The sequence below is a fragment of the Dermacentor variabilis genome, chromosome 6 (genome assembly GCF_050947875.1).
Source record: "Dermacentor variabilis isolate Ectoservices chromosome 6, ASM5094787v1, whole genome shotgun sequence".
In the NCBI taxonomy this organism is placed as follows: domain Eukaryota; kingdom Metazoa; phylum Arthropoda; class Arachnida; order Ixodida; family Ixodidae; genus Dermacentor; species Dermacentor variabilis.
Window position 1 is genome coordinate 18,863,782 of NC_134573.1, and position 18,268 is coordinate 18,882,049.

The following is an 18,268-nucleotide window of genomic DNA, read 5'->3' on the forward strand; positions in this document are numbered from 1 at the left end:
GTCGCCCATCAGTATAGTGTATTTTGTTTTGACTTTACCGACCACTGGTTCCACGTCTTCGTAGAAGCTTTCGACTTTCTGGTCATCATGACTAAATGTAGGGGCGTAGACCTGTACAATCTTCATTTTGTACCTCTTATTAAGTTTCACAACAAGACCTGCCATCCTCTCGTTAATGCTATAGAATTCCTGTATGTGACCAGCTATATTCTTATTAATCAGGAATCCGACTCCTAGTTCTCGTCTCTCCGCTAAGCCCCGGTAGCACAGGACGTGCCCGCTTTTAAGCTCTGTAAATGCTTCTTTTGGCCTCCTAACTTCACTGAGCCCTATTATATCCCATTACCTCCTATATGAACACAACAATCAAACCCCGGCCCTCAGTCCCCAGCAGCTGCGAAGTAACTGACCATGGCGGCGGTCAGACCTGCGACGCAGCAGAGGGTGCTAAGAACCACTGGCTCCGGACAGGCCGCCATTGGAATATGAACCTGGCAACGTTTAACGCTAGAACGTTTTCTAGTGAGGCGAGTCTAGCAGTGCTATTGGAGGAATTAGAGGGCAGTAAATGGGATATAATAGGGCTCAGTGAAGTTAGGAGGCCGAAAGAAGCCTATACAGTGCTAAAAAGCGGGCACGTCCTGTGCTACCGGGGCTTAGCGGAGAGAAGAGAACTGGGAGTCGGATTCCTGATTAATAAGAATATAGCTGGTAACATACAGGAATTCTATAGCATTAACGAGAGGGTGGCAGGTCTTGTTGTGAAACTTAATAAGAGGTACAAAATGAAGATTGTACAGGTCTACGCCCCTACATGCAGTCATGATGACCAGGAAGTCGAAAGCTTTTATGAAGACGTGGAATCGGCGATGGGTAAAGTCAAAACAAAATACACTATACTGATAGGCGACTTCAATGCCAGGGTAGGCAAGAAGCAGGCTGGAGACAAGTCAGTGGGGGAATATGGCATAGGCTCTAGGAATAGCAGAGGAGAATTATTAGTAGAGTTTGCAGAACAGAATAATATGCGGATAATGAATACCTTCTTCCGCAAGCGGGACAGCCGAAAGTGGACCTGGAGGAGCCCGAACGGGGAGACTAGAAATGAAATAGACTTCATACTCTGCGCTAACCCTGGCATCATACAAGATGTGGACGTGCTCGGCAAGGTGCGCTGCAGTGACCACAGGATGGTAAGAACTCGAATTAGCCTAGACCTGAGGAGGGAACGGAAGAAACTGGTACATAAGAAGACGATTAATGAGTTAGCGGTAAGAGAGAAAATAGAGGAATTCCAGATCAAGCTACAGAACAGGTATTCGGCTTTAACTCAGCAAGAGGACCTTAGTGTTGAAGCAATGAACGACAGTCTTGTGGGCATCATTAAAGAGTGTGCAATAGAAATCGGTCGTAACTGCGTTAGGCAGGATACCAGCAAACTATCGCAGGAGACGAAAGATCTGATCAAGAAACGCCAATGTATGAAAGCATCTAACCCTACAGCTAGAATAGAACTGGCAGAACTTTCGAATTCAGTCAAGAAGCGTAAGACAGCTGACATAAGGAAGTATAATATGGATAGAATTGAACATGCTCTCAGGAACGCTGGAAGCATAAAAACAGTGAAGAAGAAACTAGGAATTGGCAAGAATCAGATGTATGCGTTAAGAGACAAAGCCGGCAATATCATTACTAATATGGATAAGATAGTTCAAGTGGCTGAGGATTTCTATAGAGATTTATACAGTACCAGTGGCACCCACGATGATAATGGAAGAGAGAGTAGTCTAGAGGAATTCGAAATCCCAAAGGTAACGCCGGAAGAAGTAAAGAAATCCTTGAGAGCTATGCAAAGGGGGAAGGCAGCTGGGGAGGATCAGGTAACAGCAGATTTCTTGAAGGATGGTGGGCAGATTGTTCTAGAGAAACTGGCCACCCTGTATACGCAATGCCTCATGACCTCGAGCGTAACGGAATCTTGGAAGAACGCTAACATAATCCTAATCCATAAGAAAGGGTACGCCAAAGACTTGAAAAATTATAGACCGATCAGCTTACTGTACGTTGCCTACAATCTATTTACTAAGGTAATCGCAAATAGAATAAAGAACACCTTAGACTTCTGTCAAGCAAAGGACCAGGCAGGATTCCGTAAAGGCTACTCAACAATAGATCATATTCACACTTTCAATCAGGTGATAGAGAAATGTACGGAATATAACCAACCCTTATATATAGCTTTCATTGATTACGAGAAAGCGTTTAATTCTGTCGAAACCTCAGCAGTCATAGAGGCATTACGGAATCAGGGTGTAGACGAGCCGTATGTAAAAATACTGTAATATATCTATAGCGGCTCGACAGCCACCGCAGTCCTCCATAAAGCAAGCAACAATATCCGAATAAAGAAAGGCGTCAGGCAGGGAGATACGATATCTCCAATGCTATTCACAGCGTGTTTACAGGAGGTATTCAGAGACCTGGATTGGGAAGAATTGGGGATAAAAGTTAATGGAGAATACCTTAGTAACTTGCGATTCGCTGATGATATTGCCTTGCTTAGTAACTCAGGGGACCAATTGCAATGCATGCTCACTGACCTGGAGAGACAAAGCAGAAGAGTGGGTCTAAAAATTAATCTGCAGAAAACTAAAGTATTGTTTAACAGTCTGGGAAGAGAACAGCAGTTTACGATAGGTAGCGAAGCACTGGAAGTGGTAAGGGAATACATCTACTTAGGGCAGGTAGTGACCACGGATCCGGATCATGAGACTGAAATAACCAGAAGAATAAAAATGGGCTGGGGTGCGTTTGGCAGGCATTCTCAAATCATGAACAGCAGGTTGCCACTATCCCTCAAAAGGAAAGTGTATAACAGCTGTGTGTTACCAGTACTCACATACGGGGCAGAAACCTGGAGGCTTACGAAAAGGGTTCTGCTGAAATTGAGGACGACGCAACGAGCTATGGAAAGAAGAATGATGGGTGTGACGTTAAGGGATAAGAAAAGAGCAGATTGGGTGAGGCAACAAACGCGGGTAAACGACATCTTAGTTGAAATCAAGAAAAAGAAATGGGTATGGGCCGGACATGTAATGAGGAAGGAAGATAACCGATGGTCACTAAGGGTTACGGACTGGATCCCAAGGGAAGTGAGGCGTAGCAGGGGGCGGCAGAAAGTTAGGTGGGCGGATGAGATTAAGAAGTTTGCAGGCATGGCATGGCGACAATTAGTATATGACCGGGGTTGTTGGAGAAGTATGGGAGAGACCTTTGCCCTGCAGTGGGCGTAACCAGGCTGATGATGATGATATCCCATTTACTGCCCTCTAATTCCTCCAATAGCACTGCTAGACTCGCCTCACTAGATAGCGTTCTAGCGTTAAGCGTTGCCAGGTTCATATTCCAATGGCGGCCTGTCCGGAGCCGGGGATTCTTAGCACCCTCTGCTGCGTCACAGATCTGACCTCCGCCGTGGTCAGTTGCTTCGCGGCTGCTGGGGACTGAGGGCCGGGGTTTGATTGTTGTGTTCATATAGGAGGTTGTGGCCAAGTACTGCACCAGGGTGGCCAATCCAGCTCTGGTGAGGGAGTGCGTTACCGGTTCTGGTCACCGGGATCAGGCAACACTCCAGGCCTGTTTATGCAATTTTATCAACACGCGGATTTTTTTTAATCTGGTGGAAAATTGCGCGGCAGCGGGATTCGAACCACGGACCTCTTGCACGCGAGGCGGGTGTTCTACCTCTACGCCACCACTGCACCAAGAGTAAATGGTCCCTATTTACTATTTCTATTTCTATATCACAATTTGCCACGAGTAAATGATCCCTGAGCTCCATCTTTGTGAACATATGGTGAACCAAGGCCCTTGTGAACTTTCCTCGTCCAGCATAGCAGGCCATGGTAAGCTGTGCCAAGATAACCTTATGAATGCGCACACCTCCAACCTATGTGAACCTCCATGCCTAAGTAAATGTTAGCAATGCAGTTTTAAGCCTTTTAAGCACATTGACACAACAGCCCTACTGCAAATAAATCACAATAGTGTCTGTTGCAGATCTAGAATAATAATCGTACTTGACTTCTTACTAGCGTCTTATTCTATTTAGATGCCACGTGCTTCAGAAAAACGAGGTTTTATCCAGCGCAAACAAGAAAAGTAATAAGTAAACCAAAGTATTCAAAACATCTAGTATTATTTAATGCTATTAGAATTTTTAGGATACTTCACACTTTAGGATGTCTGTCTCTATTTTCGCGCCCATTTCTGTCACTGGGTGGTCCATGGTCTAATGCATAAAGATCGGGCTGATATGTTGAGGGAAGCGGGTTCATAATCAACCGTACGACCAGCTTGGGTCACTGGGTGCGTGACGCTGGGTATGCGCCACTATTCAGTGTGTCTCTTTCACGCCATCTTGGGCAACTGCTGCAGCTTGTGTTGCAGCTGCAGTAGCTCGAAAACGAACATGACTGTCGATGTTAATAAGACTACCACTACACATCGGATTGCCTTGCTGTGCTCCAGAATTAATATGCGAGATTCCACTCTGCTGTGTGAACTGTACATAAGCCAAAAGGACAGCGTTCACCAGCCGCCATCTCATCAAATAAATTAATTGACTCGCAAAGCACAGGCTGCACAAGATGACAGAGCGGACTCAGCAGTTTGTGGACAAGCACAACATCGAGAAGCACATTGTCGCCATCAACTTGCAGTCAGCTGAGGTCCACGTCAGGGACCTCGAGGGAGACTCAGCCATTTCTTCGACGCACGTCATCGTGCCCTCACACACAGTATGACAATTCTGTCTGTCTCGTTAGTTCCACTATCATATGAATGTGTATTACGTGTCACCACTAATTAAAATGTACGTAGATCTTTATATCTAGTATTTTTATTAAATCTTTATGGAGAATATTTTGAGCAGGAGTTTTTGCAGAGATAATGAATGCTATAGCTTAAAGGAGTACGAAATAAAAAATTAAATAAATTGTGGGGTTTTACATGCCGAAACGACAATCTGATTTTGAGGCACACTATAGTGGGGAATACCGGAATAATTCTTAAGCCTAGCTATCTATATTGTTACGAGGAAAGTACATGTCACCTTGAGAAAGTCTGTTCCATTGTTCTCGCTTTGCTCATTGCTCTAAATCATGTCTTGTTAGGCATATTTAGAGCGCTAGCGCTAAATTCTTCGTGCATGAATTTATGTCTACTCCCCTAGTAATACTCTCGCATGAAGGCATCTAGGGGTATTGTAAATAAATAATATAAATGAATGTGTACTTGAGCTCCTGTGTGCAGTCTGCAAATAAAAATTTTTGTGTGCTCTGATGTACAGTGCTACCATATTGATGCCTCTCTGTTCACAGGGAACTGCAGGTAACGTTTACATTTCAGAGAGTGGTGCCAACGCTTCAGTTTGACTGTGCTTTAATACACCAGACTTTGAGAAATATAAATCAAGTGTTATTGGCGAAAAAACTACCAAGCACAACGCCACGGCATTTAAAGAAAATTCTGTGATTATCTCAGACAAGACAGAAAAAAAAGGGGAAAGAAATAAGCAAAAACACCCTTGAGGTGCATTTGCAATTTATTAATTTATATGGTTGCGTTAATGTTTGACGGTGACTCGCCGTGTCTTTTGGAAGCGACAGGCCTCATCACATGGTAGGCATTGGTGTAGGCAATAAAAATGAAGGTTCTGAAAGAAGGATGCGTTATTAACACGCTTCAATATATTCAACAGAATGGTGAAATCAGATTGTGGGGTGTTACATGCTAAAACCACAATCTTATTGACTCACGCCGTAGTGGGGCACTCCCGAATAAGTTTCACCACCTGCGATTCTTTCACATGCACCCGATGCATGAATGTCTAAGCATTTCGCCTGCATTCAAATGCGGCTGCTGTGGCTGAGATTTAATCCTACGAACTCACCCGGAACGCCCAAGGTATGACACAACAATGGTGGGTACAATAGCCAAATTAATCTCGCAATCCATGAGGCGAAGGCATTTGCTTATAGCTCAAAAAGGCTCGCGATTATGTATTTTCTGTTCATCACGAGGCCCGCTTTCTAATTCGTCATTATCAGCCTATTTTTTATGTCCACTCCAGGACAAAGGCCTCTCCTTGCGATCTCCAATTACCCCTGTAATGCGCTAGCTGATTGGAACTTGCGCCTGCAAATTTCGTAATTCTATTATGACACATTGTTTTGTGCCGTTCTCGGCTGCGCTTCCCTTCCCTTGACATACATCCTCTAACTATAAAGGTCCCCGGTTATTTATCCTATGCATTACATCGTTACGCTAGAAGCATAGCGCGGGAAAGACGATCGACAATGACCAGACAGGACAAGCGCTTGCCCTGGCCAGTCTTTGTCGATCGTCCTTCCCGCGCTATGCTTCTAGTGTAACTATGTATCACCAACCAGACCAAGCCTATACTCTTCTGAAGAGCATTACATCGCCCCGCCAGCTTCGTTTTTTTCTCCTAATGGCAACCAGAACATCGGCTGTCCCCAGTTCATTTTTGATCCACACCGGTCTCTTCCTGTCTCTTAACGTTACACCTGGTATTTCTTGCTCCGGCGCTCTGTGGGGAGTTCTTAACTTATTCTCGATCTTCTTTGTTAACCTCCAAGTTTCTGCACCCTATGTTAGCACCGGTGGAATGCAATGATTGTAATCTATTCTTTTCAACGACAGTGGTACGCTCTCATTAGGAATTTCGTAATGCCTGACGTATGTACTGCAACCCATTTTTATTCCTCTGTAAATTTTATGCTCATGATCAGGGTCCCATGTAAGCAATTGAGCTATATAAACATATTCCCCTACAGACCCTAGGGGCTGACTTCCGATCTTGAATTCTCGTCCCCATGGCAGGATATTGAATACTGTTGTTCTCTTCTGCATACTCCTTCACTTTCTTGGTTAAGGTCCTCAGTCATTTGTTTTAATTTGTCCGCAGTGTTGCTGAACACGAAAATGCCTCATGCAAACAAAAGGTTGCTGAGGTATTCACCGTTGATATTCAATCCCAAGCCTTCCCAGCCTAATAGCTTGAATACTTCTAGCAATGGAGAGATAGGAGAGATGTCTCCTTGCCTGGCCCCTTTGTTGATAGGTAACTTTCTGTTTGTCTTGAGGGAAATCAAGGTGGCTGTGGAATCTGTGTAGGTCTTTCCGTATATATTCATGTAAACCTCCAGTAATCCCTGACCACGCAATGCCTCTATGACTGCTGGTACCTCTACTGAAGCAAACGACTTTTAATAATCTATGAAAGCCATATGGAGAGGATGATTCTGCTCCGCAGATTTCTCGATTTCCAAATATTTATGCAGAGAAAATTTCTGCTGAGCGGCAAGTAGGCAAGCCAGTCCCAGCACAGTTTACTAGACGGCAGGGACGAGTGGCAACGTCACAGTAGAGTGCAGGGGCCCTCTCCTAGTCTAGGTGGCGCTGGTATTACGCAATTTTCGCCACTATAACAAGATGACCGGCCTGTCACAGCAGTGGATCCACTTAGAAAAGAACACGTTGATTTCCCTAGAAGCCAGTTTGATGGCAGCGCAACGGACAAGTGGGAAGCCTGTTATTTAAAGCGCTTTATTTGCTTCTTTCGTGGTGGGTGGTGGCCTGACTACACGCGTTCTCGTCCAACCAAGTAACGGTCTCTCAGCAGAGCTGCGTGGAGGGCTGCCTCTCGTTCCTTTCTTCGAGTTGATTTCTTTCTTTGTTACAGAAAGAGGAAAGTGGAGCTAAAGGCCATAAGGGGCTCTTGCTCGTAAGCGCATTCGGCTTACATGATAATGCAATGCGCGAAAAAAGCAAATAACACAAGAGCGAGCAAGTACGATGTAGCAAATACAAATAAACAAGATACTTTGTACAATATACAATGACAATGTGAAAAGACATTTTATGCGTTGATTTTGTTTGCTGCTTGTACATACTCATTATAGTGCATATCAAAGCAAACATAAATAGTGCGTAAAATGTTAGTGCGATAGCATTTTATCTATAAGTAATTGTATAATGCATGAGAAAGGTTTTTATACATTGCTTAAACTAAGGTGCATCAAAATCATTTTTTTAACGATGTTTAGTAGCTTTGGTATTTATTTTTCAGAAGCAGAATCAGAATCCACTCTATTTCCAACACACTAGTTGGGGGCCCCCAGGCAAGAAGCTGCCGCAGGCAGCTTGACGGGACCTGGGGCCCTACAGTGAGCAACAGGCAGTGGATTTCACAAATTCGAACAATTGTAATTATATACAGTCATTATGAAGAAGGAATGAGCTTGCTTGACAGGGATACAGCATACTTGGTGGACGTTATCACAGAATGCATAAACACGGCAAGAAATGTAGCAGCCAGGAGAAAAGAGAAAAAGTTCATGGCTTCATTAGGTAGTCACGCACCTCCGATTTAAACGTGTCGAGCGGGGCACTAAATTAATGTGTGCTTTTAAGAATCGGTATAGTGTTGATATGCAGTAATCCAGCCTATATCTACCGTAATTTTTACGTGTACGCGGCACTGGTCTTAGCCTGTTGCGTATGCTGTAGTTATACGGGAAATGCTCTGTATCGTTTGGGAGATTATTTTGATACATATAAAGAGATAGTTTATAGTCGCGTAACTTAGACGCTTTAAACATATTATGTTTAATGAATAGGGGACCAGGGCTCGGGTGTCATTAAAATTCTCAAAGATTCTTAGTATCTTCTTTTGGAGCCGATCCAGTTTGTTATAGTTGGTGGTGGTTGTAGTACCCAAACTAAAGTGCAATATGAAAGACGTGAGTAAAAATTAGCATAATCTATTGCATTCTTTAGTCTAATTGGAATTAATTCCATCAGTCTGTAGAGGCAACCAACTCCTTTGCCTAATTCAATCGTGAGCTTAATAACGTGCATGTTCCAAGACATTTTTTCTTCGAACCAAACCGCCCAAAATTTTTCAAATGCAACGCGCTAAGGGCCATTCCTTGAAAGTTTAGGGTGAGTTCGAAGTCACTTTGTTTGTTGAGAGGTTTCAATACAATATATTTAGTTTTTTTAATATTTAAGGTTAATCTGTCAGAGGTTCAGCACTGTTCAAGGATAATTAGGTAATTTTTTATCGTTGTGTTCGGGGGGGCTAAAGTAGGTGCGGAAAAGAAAATATTAGTATCACCAGCATACATGACCAGTTTGGGAGAAATAGGCACATCACATAAGTCATTGATGAAAAGTATAAACAATAAGGGCCGTAGAAACGACCCCTGAGGTACTCCATGTTTTACCACAGTAGTCGGAGATGACAAGCCACCGACTTTCACACACTGTTTTGTATTGTAAAGATAATTCTTTATGAGATCATGGGCGATGCCACGTAAAGCGTATTCATGCAGTTTTGACAGCAGAATATTATGATTTACACAATCAAATGCTTTTCTTAAATAAATGAACAATCCCACAGTAAAAAGCCTGTTTTCAATGTTGTTAAGAATTTCATTCTTTATTAGTAATAACGCCATTTCGGTGGATTTCCCTTTCTGGAAGCTGTATTGTGAATCGTTCACAACGCGGTATTTAGTGAGAAAGTTTTTGAGCCGGGTATGAATGACATTCTCAAAAACGTTGGACAAGATGGGCAGAACAGATATCGGTCGGTAGTTTGCTATATCACTGACGGTTCCACCTTTGTGAACAGGGGTTATACGTTCCAGTTTAAGCTCAGATGGAAATATACCAGTCTCTAACATTTCATTAAATATAAATGTCAGCCGTAAGGCTATACTGCTTAATAAGGACAGCGCTCAGGCTATCCAACCCGGCAGCGACGTTGTTTCTAATTTTGGAAATGAAATTTGTGAATTCTTGTGCAGTAACAGGAGAAAGAATAATTGAATTAGCCAGTTTTGTACGTGAAAACAGTGGCGCCTTAGTACAATCACCTTGGCTATTCGGAGACACGTAGTCGCCAACATTGGAAAAAAAATTCGTTCACTTCTGTTAGGGCGTCTTCATCCATCTTGCCTTTAGTTTATATCCTGACGTCCGTAGTTAGTATGCGTAAATTGTATTTTTCTGATTTGATTACGTAATGGGGTATCGAGGAGAAGTGGGTATGCGGACAACACGGACTCTGTATTTTTTATATGTAAGAGCAATCTATAATAAAAACTTGACTTGTTGGGATCAGTAAATGTTTGCGAAAGAGATTGTGTGTGGGTAAGTCACGCGGCCTACCATGGTAGTTTCCGAAAATTCCGACAACTCGATTTTGCAAGCTTAACAACTTCTCATAGTTTTTCGCTGTCGTTGTTCCCCAAAGCAAAGTAAAATAAGTTAGCTTCGAGTGAAAAAGGGCATAGTATATTGCTTTCTTCAGCCATAATGGTATTTAGATCACCAATTCTATACATACAGCCTATTAGTTTGCTAAGATCATTGCTAAGCTTGTTGACATGATTGTCACAGGAGAAGTTCTCTTGAGACCATACCCACAAAAACATTTGCGTTGTTACTTGTTCTAGCCTCTATTTATGAAATAGAACAATTACGTAAGCAGGCAATGACTTATTTATCGGTTTAAAAATTATATACTGGTTTTGTTGGCATTTAATTGTAGTTTGTTTATGTACAGCCATTCAGATAATAAGTTCAAGTAATCAGTTATTTGCATTTGTAAGCATTGCAGGGAAGAATTTGTAAAGAGAATATTAATATCATCTGCGTGCATGATGATATTAGGGGAGGAAGAAATGTTAGGAAGGTCATTAATATAAAGGTGAAATAATACAGGACCAAGTATGAATTCCTGTGGCACGCCAGTCTGTATTTTGAGAAGGGAGGAAGTCGCCTGATTATATGAGACAAACTGGTAACGATCTGTTAAGTAAGTTCTCATTAAATATGATGCTGTACCACGTATACCGTAGTCATAAAGTTTGCACAGAAGTATAACATGATTTACACTGTCAAACGCCTTACGCAGGTCCAGAAATAAGCAAACTGTGTATAAACGGTTTACCATATTTTGCAGTATTTGATGTTTTATATTTCGGCCGCATCCTCTCATGATTTATTTTTTTGAAATCTATGCTGTGCAGTACTAATAATATAACATTTCCTTAACAAACCCTCTAGTCGAGCGTTTCGAACAGTTTCAAAAAGTTTGTGAAGAAGCGGTAGTATTGATTAGGTCGGAAGCTTTTTATACTATGGTCAGCACCACATTTATGAACCGGGAAAACTCTGGCTATTTTACGACTGCTAGTAAAAATTCCGGACTCGTACATTTAGGACAGATACGACTTCTTGACCAGCAAGAGTACCGTTAACCGAAGCTATTCGTAGGTCTTGAGGGCTAGCCTTCCTCCAGATATCTTCTTAATTTCCCGTCAAACATTTCTTGGATTCGTATAAATGTGCGAGAACACGTTCTCATAACCATATTTCTTATGACTTTTTCTAATTCTGAATTTACTTGGTTACGGTACTCCTTGAATTTGGCTAATTGATTCATGTCTCGTGTTTTAAGAGATGTATGGTAAATGTTATTTTTATTTATTATTTTTGTAAAAAGCACATCAATCTATGGCTTTCTAATTTTATTGGGTCGTATTGTAGCACTATGTGGTGGGAAGGCTATGTCGCAGCAAGCGATTAGCTTATCGAAAAATGAATTGTATGACCCCCCCCCCGTTATTTTGGTGACTTTCAGTCAGCTCAGATTCCTAGTTTTTCTCACCAATAAGAGAGCGAAAATAGGCTAGCGTCGTTGTATCGATGAGGTGGTAGGAATATACAGGCTGCTTGCATTTCTGGGAGGGAACAAGGCAGAAAACAAAAGATTGGATGATGATTGCTTATATCAGAGAACATGACACCAGCAGTCACAGGAGAAACATGCACCTTAGTGACACAGACATATAATAAGGTGTCGCTGCGTGCTGTTACTCGTGTTGGCAAGGTTACAATATTCGAGCATGCGTGAGAGTACAGCGGCTGATTATATTCTCATGTTAGTGTATTTTCAGCCATCATATCTATGTTCGAATCACCTAGTATGGTGAACATTTTGCCCGCACCGCTAGATAAGCTAGCAGCTTATCGACAAAGAAAAAGAGTTCTTTTTTGTGGCTACAAAGTGGTCTGTAGACTACTGAAAGCGTTCCTGCTTGAAGAAGAATTGTGAGGCATTCAAGGTTGTTATTAATTAGGGAGAAATCTGTAATTTTATTCGAGCTTAGATCATTTTGTACATCGGCTTCTAGACCGCCACCTCAAGTACGGTTTAGTGCGTGATGCGCGTAGTTTTCGAGCCGTACGGTTTAATCCTTATCAGCTAACCATGTTGCAGTAAAAAGAAGAACATCGGGACTAGTGTTCGCATGTTGGAGCAATTGTTCAATTTTATCTTGCGTATTTTTATACTTCGGACGTTTAAATGAAATATTGAAATACGTTTTTGTAAACCCTCAGATATATTTGCAAATGAAACGTAATCATGATATAAAGATTTATCGACTGAAGCCACACCTGGACTCAAACCCAATAAAAGTTTGTCTCACTAAATAAAAGAAAATATTAGGTTATCATGTTGCTGATATCTTCAGTGCTGAAAATATGCAGAATGGGAGACGTTTCATTGCGACTTGCCATTACTTTCCCTCCAGTGATCCATACATATTTCCAACTAACCTCATTCTTCGTTTGTTTCGCAGCACTTAGTAACTGCTTACCTTGTCTTGCCAAATGCTCATTAATGAATATAGAACCATTGTCATCAAAACCAAGCATTCTGGTATTAATTTTTTCCTTTCGTTATTTAGCAAGAAAGCCGTTCTTTAATGCGGCGCACAAATCGAACCTTTGTGTTTTGTTCGTTATGTTTTGCTGTCGGTACTTGATGACATGCATCAATATCAGAATCTTGCACTTCCTCTGCAACAAGTTCGCCAATCTTCTTAATAATAGTTATTGACTAAGCATCAATAGGAACACCCTTCATTTCTTAGTTGCTGGAACGCTGGTACGTTTCTCGCTCTTCTATTTTTCACGTCAGCTTTGCGTTTTGCGATTTAAGTTCCTTGTTTTCTGTTACAACGGCCTGGATTACTTCTTTCAATGTTCCGAAGTGCTTAGTTTCCTGTCTAAGTTCTTTTAGATCTTCTAGACTTTCTTTCATTTCTCTGAGTTCATGAATTATTTCAGCACGCAATTGGTCCACATTTTTTTTTGACATGAGGCTTTCTCGACTATGACACTATTTCACGCTTGTAGACTCTAGAATGTTTCAGATTTAGTTTCGTGCAGTCCGGCAGCAGTGCATAAATTTGAGCTGGAGGAAATTGAAAAGGTGTAGCCCTCACCTGCAAAGCAGATAGATACTTAGCTGTGGGCTCAAGGTGCACTGCTGGCGAAGCCTGGTCGTCGATCCGCCCCTTTCTAAGCCGGCCGTGCTGCTCTGGTTCGCTCTTGTGGCAGGAAAGGGAACCACGTGGGTGTCCGATAAGCGATGCGAGACCAGGGCGATGCAGCTCCGCAATCTTGTAGGCGTCGCACCACTGTTTCACTTGCGGCAAATCTAGCGACGAAAGCGGTCAGCTGCAAAGCAGATAGATACTTAGTTGCCTGCTCAAGATGCACTGGTACCGAACTCCATGATATGAAGCTTTTTTCTTTACATTACCAGTCGTCGTCGACGGTTCGTGTACCATTTTTATATGTTTCGGTAGCTGTATCTGAAACGCGAGAAAAAAAAATCAGCCACCCGGAACAGAGAACGAACGAAAACGAACACGGTTCAAAAAGTGTTATGTTGAATACCGAAGTATATATTGTGTAAACCTAACAAAAGAAGTGGTAATTATCAGGTAATTATCATGAGTTAAGAACTATAAATACTGCAGGCTCTTTCAGGTTGCTACCACCAATTAACCCGCAAGTGACTTCACCGGAATGTAACAGATCGCTTCTTTTAAATATCACATGGTAGCTGCGACACCTCCGCGCCCACACTAGCATCATTGAAACCCGTTTCTTCATCGACACCCGCGTCACGGGCACGTCATAGCTTACACACAAAGGCATCTAGATTTCGCCGCTAGATTTAGCATCAGCATCGTGCTGACTTATCAAATTAGAAGGGACAGTATTTCGCCGCTATACGTACTCGTACTAACATCTGCTTTGGTGAAGAAACGCTTACGGCCGTCATCACATAAAAACTAAAAATACACTCGTGCAGTTCTCCCTAAGGTGCAGCTGCACAAATGGGCAACCGAGATAAAAGGTCCAGAACGAAAATCTCTACAACGTGTCTTTTCTTTTCTTTAGCCAGCTTGTTGCGTCGCACTTTTGATGGTAAAACAAAAGCAGGACAATGGGCGTTTAGAAAATGCATTAAGTTTATAGCCACCTCCGACACTTGTTCACTACGAAGCAGGGCTAACGTTGAGTCAATAGAAGGAGCCCTCGTTTATCCACTGCACTGAAGAGAGAAAGAGAGACCTTGTTTGAAACCAAGGTAAAAAAAGCGGGGACTTGCATGTTGAGATATCTTAAAGACAATAAAAAATCATTGGAGGTCTGAAGCGGACTCTGCTGAAATTCTCATTCCTATGCGCTCTTATACAACTTACCGGAAAAAAAAACAGGGTGATTCGCTCCTGTTTAAATCGCAAAAGGTATTCTAAGTTTTGATTTCAAGTACTCATGTAAGCTTTATCAATGTCATCTTGCTTCCCCGTCACGCAATGACCAAGTAATGAACTTATGAAAAGTGACGCACCTAAAGCATCGATATTGTGTAACGCAATGATCCATTATGTAGTAGCCACATGAGCTGTTGTAGCGCTTTTGAAACGAAATAAGGGATGCGCTAGTGTAACACATTGCTTTTCATATGAAGCGTGCAGCTGTTGCCACCAACTGGTCTTTGTATGCATACTATTAGCACCGCAGTACTGCATATTACGCAAGAGTAATCTATTTGAGGTGCCTGAATTGAACACAATCTGGTTTCTTAATACCTTGAGTTTGTCTATAGCATTGCGTGAAAAAATAGAAATTTGTAGAGGAAATAAAACGCTTTCGTGCATTCAGTGCCGTGAATCTATAGATCGCACTCTCTCACAGAGTTCCACGGAACAACAGGGAATGCGCTCCCACTGGCTCACTCTGTGTGCGCTGGCGCTATTAATAGGCCTTGCTGGATTTGCCCGCCCTGACGTGTCGGTAAGCTCACAGATTTAATACTTTTTCCTTATACTGCGAGCTTTTTCGACTTTTAATTCTACTTGCCTCGTTGTGACTTTGTCATGGCTGTGTGGCATTCCCCGAAATTCTGCGCAGCATTGTGCAGTTCGCTATAGTAGCTGCCTGTACTTAATTTAGCGCTAGGACATTTTCGTGTTTTTAAAGCTGGCCAAGCTTACGAAAAGGTATGCGAGTAGTTTCCCTACTGATAATGCGATTCTGCTTATCATAATTACATGTTTGTATTGCCAAAAAAGCCGGCTACACAGTTCTATTTGCGCAGTTTCCTGTGGTGGTTTTCTCGGCACTGCTCTCTACGACAGCTCCGATCTGCGGAAAGCCGTCTGAAAGATGTAAGAGACCAAAAGAGAAAGTAAGTGCTCCAAACAGAGGTTGTCGACAATAAAGGGACCGCTGTGTAACAAGCATGCCATGTCGAGCCGGCTGCTCGGGCAGAACCACAGCCTGGGCTTATACCACACTATATATCTACATGAGTCGGGCGAACGTAGTCTTTCCATGGAACGGGAACATATCTATTTAGGCACATAACACTGACAGGTGGTGCGCTACGCTCACAGACACTATAGGGAGATATTATGTCAGCGGCACTTGTACATTACGCCTAAATAATACAAGAAAGGCCACTGTCATCACAGAGAGCCACAAAGGATGAAGAAACAAAAAAGAGCTGGTGACGACGCCTACAAGTTCCCGCACATTGACGTCATGTATTTTCACGGTGCCTGGTCGGGCCGGACTTTTTTCTTTAAAGATGCACTACAATGAGTTGTTCTAAAGGAGTTTGAGACCGAATTTATGAAATTTCAAAAACTTTTCCCCGCCCCAACAGCCCAGTACAATGTCATACTCTGGAATCCGTGAAGTCGCATGGGCAAGTTAGTGATTGTATTTTGGTAAGATGCTCAAGAAATGGATGTTGCGCCTTTATTTTCTCTTCTAACAATCAAAGATGAAAACTAGGATACATGCTTTCAATTTTGCTAATGCTAATGCAAAAATTGCTAAAATGCTAATGAACTGTGGGAGGGACACGCGGGTTTTTATGAAACACGTGTTTCACTTTCTGCCGTTTTCAGCCGAAGCAGAACTGAAACGAATCTATTTTTCCGCCATTTTGCGGAACTTATTGAAGCAACTCTTCCGAACTGGTTCAACAAAAGGTTCAGAAGGCAGTGTCGACGTTCTGCTAGGGCATATCATAGAGGAAACGTTGGAGGAATGTTCAAAGCCTCACAAAGTTTTTAAATGATTGCCACCGCCGAGGGCAAGATTCAGACATCGTCCGATAACTCCAGCTCGATTGTGACATTCGTTATGTTGTAAAGTTTTTGCCACCTTGCAAAGCTGCCCTTTTATGCAATGAAAACTGTGCGCAATTTATGTGCACGCGTATCTTGTTCCAGCTGTCGCAACACTGGAACAATCATGTGCAGGTTTCTTTTTTGTTGGAACGCGGTCGGGGCTGAGCCGCAATTGTAATCCACCTACTAGCGAACAATATCGCGAGGTTCTTTCAGAGGCCAGTTGGCGAAGCTTATCCCAACGTTCGTGCATGTATGTAGAAAGTCAGTTAAGAATATTTTAGGTACATCACTGTGGTCATCTTCAAAGTACTGGCCATAATATTAAATACACCAGCTGCACCACTTCTTTCAATACTCGAAGCACGTTAGGATGTCCTATTCTTTTCGGTGCTCTAGCACTGCTGATGTTTGCGTTGAAGCTGTCGTCTCTACACTATAATTCTGCTACTGGAGCAGCAGTTTGAATTTATGGTAAAGGAAGTTGCATGGGGCCAATTGCTGCAATTAGGGAGGGTGTTCCCGAGCATTCATAGAACTGTGTGCCAGAAACTCGTGCACTATCAATGCAGAGGGCACGAGGGCATTATCGTGCTGCAGAATATACCACGCCCCTATTTCGAAAAGGGTAATCTCACGCAACTCGCACGATCTCTCCCACGCTTCTGGGCCTCTACGTAGAAAGCCGCCTCGGAACACGACATTGAGACAAACATTCGTGGCGCATAATTCCATGGGAGTCACAACAGACAATCAACGTGACTTAGATTATCGCTTCGTTCTTCCGTGGGTTTTCGTTTTGTGGCCTTGGCTCATGTTTGTTTTTTCACTCCTAGCTCGGCGACTTCAGCTGGATGTCGTCAATGTATATTGATGTTTCGTCACCAGTAAGGAGACGACACCTTGGAAGCATTGATCGTTCTCGTCTGAAGTTTTCCATTCAATGCAACCTTATTTTTGTCGCAACTTTTGCTTATGAGTCAACAGTTTCGACACAATCTTGGCGGAAACGTTCTACATTTCTCAATTTTCGGTCAAAACATGCCGGACAGACACATTTTGGAAACCCAATGCTTCAGATATCATTATAACAGCTATTCAGTTGCCACTATACATCTAACAGAACGTACATGACCAATGTTTTCATCTTCGTCGTTTTTTGGGGGGATCCACGGCTTTTCCGAAAGCGATGGACCCAATTTAACGTATTTATGACCTTTAGGGCATTCTTCGCGTACGAGTTTTATCACATTTGATAAATTACGGCACCATTCTTGCCCAATTTCACTCAAGATGGACACGGCAGCCCTGCCGTGACGATGTCACCTGAAGTACCTTTGTATGTGCAGGTTTGCGCGTCGATCCTGATCCTAGCCTCCGCCACATCGCCGGTTATGGGGGACATTGGACGGCAGCGCTCCGATTCCCCGGCTCCGATCGACGAAATTCAGTGGCAGCTTCCTGGATTCATCGCCGACGCCCATCGCCGTGCACCAAATATGACTTATCATCGCCTCGTGGAAAACGACCTCTGCGCTCCATCGATGAGCACAGTGACGTCACACCATCATGATACGTCACCGAGCCTGCCAGCTATAAATCTGCTACCGAGATCTACGATCATAAGTGGACACGGCAGCCCTGCCTTGACGATGTCACCTGAA

General features: G+C 42.8%; 1 long non-coding RNA gene across 1 annotated transcript in view; it reads right to left on the minus strand.

The window, feature by feature from the left end:
* Positions 1-13,888, minus strand: part of LOC142584095 (uncharacterized) — a 45,366-nt gene extending 31,478 nt beyond the window's left edge. The window contains exons 1-2 of the long non-coding RNA XR_012828695.1: positions 13,712-13,888; positions 13,392-13,626 (exon numbers count right to left, since the gene is read on the minus strand). This is a non-coding gene — a long non-coding RNA (uncharacterized LOC142584095). The remainder of the gene's footprint in view (positions 1-13,391; positions 13,627-13,711) is intronic.
* Positions 13,889-18,268: the final 4,380 nt, after the last annotated feature.